Source organism: Rana temporaria, chromosome 6 (assembly GCF_905171775.1).
Source record: "Rana temporaria chromosome 6, aRanTem1.1, whole genome shotgun sequence".
Classification (NCBI taxonomy): domain Eukaryota; kingdom Metazoa; phylum Chordata; class Amphibia; order Anura; family Ranidae; genus Rana; species Rana temporaria.
Genome location: NC_053494.1, coordinates 120,132,630 through 120,140,467, shown reverse-complemented (window position 1 = coordinate 120,140,467; position 7,838 = coordinate 120,132,630). Strand labels below are relative to the sequence as shown.

Sequence of the window (7,838 nt, the reverse complement as noted above, 5' to 3'; positions counted from 1 at the left end):
GAAAATATACCCCAGAATTTTCTGGGTTGTCTCCTATATATCTATCTATCTATATATATATATATATATCTATATATATATATATATATATATATATATATATATATATATATATATACACACTTTTAAACGTATATTTTTACTACTTTTGACCAAAATTCAAGGTTTTATTTAGTTTTGTTTTCAGTAACCCAGAATAATTTTTATATTTCAAATTTTTGGTGTGTTTTTTTAAATATTTGATGAATATTTGTTTTCAGATTTGCTTGTTTTTTTTACGAAATTTATTTACATTGAAACATTTTTGGGTAGTGTTTTTCTTTTTTTTAACCAAATTATTGTACTTATTTATTTAGGTGATATTTATTGTTCGTTTTGTGATCTGAAACTGTAAACATTTACAACCAAAACAAGATCAACACCACAAAAAAAAAAATTCTAAAAACAGCAGTCAGTCATGGATGGTGTGCTTTCACACTGGAACACGCCAAAATTTCAAAATGCCCACATTCAGTGTGAATTCGCCAAATGTCATTGGTTAAACAGACAAATGGCCACATGTGCTATCTGACATCATGGCTGATCAATGTCTGTGTTTTGTGTGAGCAAACCCTTCTTCCTCTCAACTACTTGAGGATCGAGGAGGGGTTTGTACCCACAAAGCACAGACAATAGATAGTCTGTGATGGCATTTTGAAATTTTGGCGTATTGTAAAGTACACAAATTAAAAATGTTTTTGTGGGCGGGGGATGGGCGGGGGATGGGCTTCTGTGTTTCAGTCTTTGACACGGCCCATCATGTCAATGATATTTTTGAAATTCTGTTCGATGACTATCATCCTTTGGCGCATGTTGTCCATTTCCGTGCTGCACTCTGAAATGACATTTCGAACATTCTGCTCCATGACGACCATCCTTTCCCGCATATTGTCCATTTCCGTGCTGCACTCCATTACTTGCTGTACAATTATTGAAGCACTTGCACGTGAAAAATGTGCTACTACATCTTCATCCCCTAAAAACAAACAAATTGGCATTCAAAAAATGTAAAGAGTTTCCGGCCTATCTGCATATCTTTGGCCCTATTAATGTTGGGGTGACACTGACCTGATGGCCTGATAATTTCCACATCCACAATTTCACAATCTTCTATGACTCCTCCTTCTTCCACCACCTCAGCCTCATCCTCCACGACTCCTCCTTCTTCCACCACCTCCCCCTCATCCTCCACGACTCCTCCATCTTCTTCCAGAACTCCTTCTTTATCCATCAATACCCCTTCAAAATCACGCAATTCTGCTTCGTCCAGTTCCGCCTCATCTTCACAGAATTCTAAATCCAAAGTTAAGTCTTCCTCCTCTCTTCCTTCCACATCCTCCTCTCTTCCTTCCACATCCTCCTCTCTTCCTTCCACATCCTCCTCTCTTCCTTCCACAGCCTCCTCTCTTCCTTCCACAGCCTCCTCCTCCTCCACATGTGGAGGTGTTTGATTTTGTGGGTGTCTGGCCCTCTCTGCCTCCTCCAATTGCTGGCGTCTTCTTTCCCCTATAAGAAATAATCAAAAACAAAAAGGTATACTCATCAGCACACTGATATTGTATATCATAAATCGCACACATTGCATAGACGATACATTTATGATGATTTTTGTTTGTTTCTTCTTTCAGCAATCCTACATTTTTGGCGTAGTTCTAGGCCAAGCTCTGATCCTGCCCCTTTTTTGCAAAGAAGTGACACACATGGATGTCCCCCCAAAACATTAATTCTCGGAGACCCTCCAAATAAATATCCTTTGAGTTTAGAGACACAGGTGCTTTGCATTTCCAGATGTTAAAACATCAGCTTTCTTTGCATTTTGGAGAATGAATCTTGTTTGCCTGTCACATTCACTCAATTTAATTTCTGTGATTTTGCTATTCAACAATGTTAGCAAACAAAGTTTGGGGCCAGTCAGCCATGTCCAGGTGTGTTGTTCCTGGACTAACCTTGCATTTCTGCGAAACAATGGCATATTACGCATGTTACTATTTCACAATATTTGGTAAAGGTTGTTATTTGACATAAACACAATACAGTATCTACACGTGTTCAAAAGTACAAGCAGGCCAAGGAGGCAGATGTCAAAAACTACATGTCAAAACATTATTGCAGACATTCCCCCCCCCCCCTTAAATAATATGGACTTACTTTTACGCAGAATTTTGAGGATCTTCTTCATGTGATGTGGCTCCCTCAATTTTAAATCGGACCAACGCTTCCGGAGTTGCTCCTTGGACCTGGTGACACCAAACATTCTCCTCATTCTCCTTGCCACCTTGTCCATTATGTGTGACTTTCTACGGTTCGGTGTTTTGTAGGGCCCACATTCACCATCATAATCCTTCCTCCTCATGATGTAAACCAACTCCACCATTTCTTCAAACGCCATATTAGTGGCTTTATATCTTTTAGGCCTGGATCGGGACGGTCCTGCCTCTGTCCCTTCACTTGCGCCATGAGAGCTCCGTGCCCGCTCGTGTGACATCGCCATCTTTCCTTCCCACAGAGATTAGGGGCGTGGAAACGAGGAAATGTCCCGTCATGGGCGTAGATGGGGCGGGGATTATTGCATATGCGGAGTGTCGCGAATGCCAACAACGTATTGACGTAGGTTACGCAGAGAATATTTGCTCGATTCCAGAACCTTCACAGTTAACGCCATATTTACATTTTAAATTGATTAGGGGCATGGCAAAGGTGACGAGGGCGGCGTTTCATACATACGCGGAGTGGATAAAAGGCGCATGACGTGATTACGTAGGTTACGTGTTAATTCATCGAGCGTAACAAACAAGGATTTTGAGAGAGGCAGGTAAGAAATTTAAACATGGGATCAGCAGCGGGCTATAAAATGGAGAGCCATGGGATGGAGGTTTGGTCTGTTGGTTGCACAGTTTTATTAAGCTATTATGTCTCTTGGATACCAGAATGTGATTTTCGTACCCAAATGCTTTTGTAGACACAAAATATAGATGTCAAAAATGCTGTAAATCATTACCAATTATGTAGGGTGTATTCAGATCAGGCCAAGTATTGTTCTGTGTTGGTTGGACAGAGGTCATTAGGAAGTGTCTTTCATGTAATCAATGATGAGGGGCAGGATATCTACACATGCAATAGTGCCTTGATGAATGCTGTCATTTGTAATAATTGTGTATGGTTGTAGATTTCTATTATTTCCTGCAATGGAACCAAAGGGGCGGCATGTATCAAAAAAATGTTAGCTACAACCAACCAATGGGGCAGAGCTGGCCAGCATTTTGTAAACAAGAGACACTGTGTTTGTATTTCTATATAGGTCCTACTTTTTTAACAACATATTCTATCAATGTAAATGCTGAGCCTTTTTTAAATCGTGTTTTTGGTTTCTTTTTCTTTTTGTAATCTAGACTAAAATTACAACAATAAAAATTGAAAATGGATCTACTGCAGACCCAGGACATTATCCAGCACTTGCTGGATAAATTCAGAGAAATGCCCATCCTGTGGGATTCCAAGCAGCCCACTTACCACAACAAGGACATACGAGCGGCAGCACTTGAACAGCTAGCAGCATACATGAGGACATGGGTGCCAGAATGCAGTGCCAACATGGTGAAGGATAAACTTGCCAACCTCAGGGGCACATATAGGAGAGCGTACAAAGCTCACCAAAAGCAGCTAAGATCTGGAGCAGCAGCAAGACCACCAAAGGAACCCAAGCTATGGTATTTCAACCAGATGTCTTTTTTGCGGGATCAACTGGAAGGCAGGCCATCTATGTCAAGTCTGAATCCCAACCTTCCCTCCACGCTACCTTCCAGCGGGACTTCCCCAGATCACCACAGCCCTGCAGAGTCGGATGAAGAGGGCCTGGCTGACAGAGAGGCAGATCTGCGCCTCTACGATGATGAGGTATAGTAGTTTCATAACTATTTAGGGAATAATATTAATTATTGTTTGATTCTTGACTTGATATTGGTTAATAAAATACAAGCTGGGAAGCTGTACTCATTGCATTTATACATTTGGGTCACTGCCCACGTACCTTGTCCCCCAACTAATCTGTGAAACATATATGTTTATCTATTTCTTCAATAGTGCAATATAGTCATGGACGGTGCATTATGTGAAAGTAATAAAATATTTAAACCTATTCCAGATTTATTATCTTTGATTCATTCCCCCCATTTATTGTAAACAGTTTCCCGCACATGCTTCATTTAAAGTCCCGCACTTGTTTCTCTTTTCTATACCTAATTAGGGATGGAGGTAATTGACCCATTACCTCATTTAAAGTCCCAACCAACCCTCCCCCCGCCCACTTTATATACCATAACTAGGGATGGAAGCATGTATTTTACGGGACTACATTTTTGTCTATTTTGTGTTAATATCCAGTACTGCATTATTGTTGTTTTTCTAAGTGCTAGCAGCAATGTGCTTACAACTGTTTCATTAGTATCTGTCACATTTTGAGTACGGCTGGGTATTTTGGGCCATTCCACATCTGTTCACAGGTTCCCTGGCGCTGTCTGGCTAAGGGTGTTGGCATCTCCGGCCCCCTGTGGGTTGTGGTCCTATCCGGGGGCAGCAACACTCACTGCACACGCTCTCCGTCCTGTGCTCCGAAGACGCACGGACGGATGGGCGGGCAGTGCGTGTCGATGTCACGCCTCCATCACCTGACACGGAACTAGGTCTCCGTGCGGTGTATTGGTATACCATCCACGAGGGGTTACAGGAGTCAAACGGAGCCGCATCATTGGGCGGTTACCCCGCACCAATGCAGACGCCTCCCTTCTCCTCCCCCTCGTATGCGTGTCTCTGGGCGGGTAACATTGGGGGGGTGGTCCCTATAAGAGGGTGTAACCTATGGCAGGTACAGGCATTTGGCTCTTCACATGTCATCACTCCATGCAGCACACTCGGAACTCACAGGTGATCCTCTTCCTCTCTCCTATACCTCACCACACCCAGTACCTTCACCTCACTTTACTATCTTTATATTCCCATTTCTCTTTGTCTTTCTTCCCCATCCCTGTTTTTTCTCCTTTTTTTTCTCTCTTTCCTTTTCTTTTTTCTTTTTTCCTTCTCCTTTGCTTGTTTTCCTCCCCCCTTCCCCCCTTTTCCTTTTCATCATATCTCCATATCCCATTCTAACATAATACATTCTTCATTTATTTCTAATACAGCCATCATTCCTTACCGACCACAGTGCATTCAATACACCATGCCTCATGCCTGTGCCACCTGGGTGCGCTCTCCTGACGGGCCCTGCACCCCTCATTCTCCAGCCCTAGTCCCCGGCAGTGACCACCCCAATCCTGGGGTCCATCCGGAGCTTCACTCTAGTGCCAGCGGCAATCGGCAACCTGGTGAGTACCATCTGGGGCTTTTTGATGAGTCCTCAGCCCCCACAAATGTTGGATGCCCCGTCTAACCAGCTATGTGCTTATGTCGTTCCAGATAACCAATGTAATGCATGCCTGCTCCTGATGAGCGACCAACAGTCGCGAAACGCGTAGAGCTCTATACCTCATGCATTAATGTATTATCACTGCAGTGTCATGCGATGTAATTTCCATTTTAATATGTGATATCTATTTTATGTCTCAACAATATAGTACAGCTCGCTGTACTCATTGCATTTATATATTTGGGTCACTGCCCACGTACCTTGTCCCCCAACTAATCTGTGAAACATATATGTTTATCTATTTCTTCAATAGTGCAATATAGTCATGGACGGTGCATTATGTGAAAGTAATAAAATATTTAAACCTATTCCAGATTTATTATCTTTGATTCATTCCCCCCATTTATTGTAAACAGTTTCCCGCACATGCTTCATTTAAAGTCCCGCACTTGTTTCTCTTTTCTATACCTAATTAGGGATGGAGGTAATTGACCCATTACCTCATTTAAAGTCCCAACCAACCCTCCCCCCGCCCACTTTATATACCATAACTAGGGATGGAAGCATGTATTTTACGGGACTACATTTTTGTCTATTTTGTGTTAATATCCAGTACTGCATTATTGTTGTTTTTCTAAGTGCTAGCAGCAATGTGCTTACAACTGTTTCATTAGTATCTGTCACATTTTGAGTACGGCTGGGTATTTTGGGCCATTCCACATCTGTTCACAGGTTCCCTGGCGCTGTCTGGCTAAGGGTGTTGGCATCTCCGGCCCCCTGTGGGTTGTGGTCCTATCCGGGGGCAGCAACACTCACTGCACACGCTCTCCGTCCTGTGCTCCGAAGACGCACGGACGGATGGGCGGGCAGTGCGTGTCGATGTCACGCCTCCATCACCTGACACGGAACTAGGTCTCCGTGCGGTGTATTGGTATACCATCCACGAGGGGTTACAGGAGTCAAACGGCGCCGCATCATTGGGCGGTTACCCCGCACCAATGCAGACGCCTCCCTTCTCCTCCCCCTCGTATGCGTGTCTCTGGGCGGGTAACATTGGGGGGGTGGTCCCTATAAGAGGGTGTAACCTATGGCAGGTACAGGCATTTGGCTCTTCACATGTCATCACTCCATGCAGCACACTCGGAACTCACAGGTGATCCTCTTCCTCTCTCCTATACCTCACCACACCCAGTACCTTCACCTCACTTTACTATCTTTATATTCCCATTTCTCTTTGTCTTTCTTCCCCATCCCTGTTTTTTCTCCTTTTTTTTCTCTCTTTCCTTTTCTTTTTTCTTTTTTCCTTCTCCTTTGCTTGTTTTCCTCCCCCCTTCCCCCCTTTTCCTTTTCATCATATCTCCATATCCCATTCTAACATAATACATTCTTCATTTATTTCTAATACAGCCATCATTCCTTACCGACCACAGTGCATTCAATACACCATGCCTCATGCCTGTGCCACCTGGGTGCGCTCTCCTGACGGGCCCTGCACCCCTCATTCTCCAGCCCTAGTCCCCGGCAGTGACCACCCCAATCCTGGGGTCCATCCGGAGCTTCACTCTAGTGCCAGCGGCAATCGGCAACCTGGTGAGTACCATCTGGGGCTTTTTGATGAGTCCTCAGCCCCCACAAATGTTGGATGCCCCGTCTAACCAGCTATGTGCTTATGTCGTTCCAGATAACCAATGTAATGCATGCCTGCTCCTGATGAGCGACCAACAGTCGCGAAACGCGTAGAGCTCTATACCTCATGCATTAATGTATTATCACTGCAGTGTCATGCGATGTAATTTCCATTTTAATATGTGATATCTATTTTATAATTGGTGAAAAATTCAGTGCGCTACTGTGAGTAAACGAATGTGATAATATAGTGGTGATGATAAGATGTGTGAAATAAATCTGAGGCCGCTGTATCTAGGAGTGTTCACATAACACAGAATAAGGATAGATAAATAAATAAATGATAAGCGCTTCAAATACGTGATCTAATTCACCGTAGAGGGTAATACCAGTGATGAGTGCACAAACACAATAAGAGGTTAAATGTGATAAGTAACCGATACAATATTTTCAAAATAATCACAAATAATGTGAACCTGAGAAGGTGCAAATGTGCAATGAAATGTCCTTCAATATTAAATGCAAACAACGATTGGTGCAATTAGTGGTTCAAAAAAATGAAAATAAAATATACAAGAAAAAATAAATGGATGATAATGAGATCAGAGTATGATCGACAGTCTATATAGGATGGATCAGATGGAATCAATGCCCAAATCTCTGCTCTCCTTCCTTGAGTGGTAAGTATATATCCTCATAGGTAATGTAGTTCCCTTACCTGCAGGGTGCTATATATGAGCATATAGTATGGACTCCACGACGTGATGGTCCTGCT

The 7,838-nt window shown here is 43.0% G+C and overlaps 1 long non-coding RNA gene across 1 annotated transcript; it reads left to right on the top strand.

The window, feature by feature from the left end:
- Window positions 1-5,886: 5,886 nt before the first annotated feature.
- Window positions 5,887-7,255, top strand: LOC120943757. The gene is made up of 3 exons (XR_005750319.1): window positions 5,887-6,590; window positions 6,845-7,027; window positions 7,119-7,255. It is a non-coding gene; the product is annotated as an uncharacterized LOC120943757 (long non-coding RNA).
- Window positions 7,256-7,838: the final 583 nt, after the last annotated feature.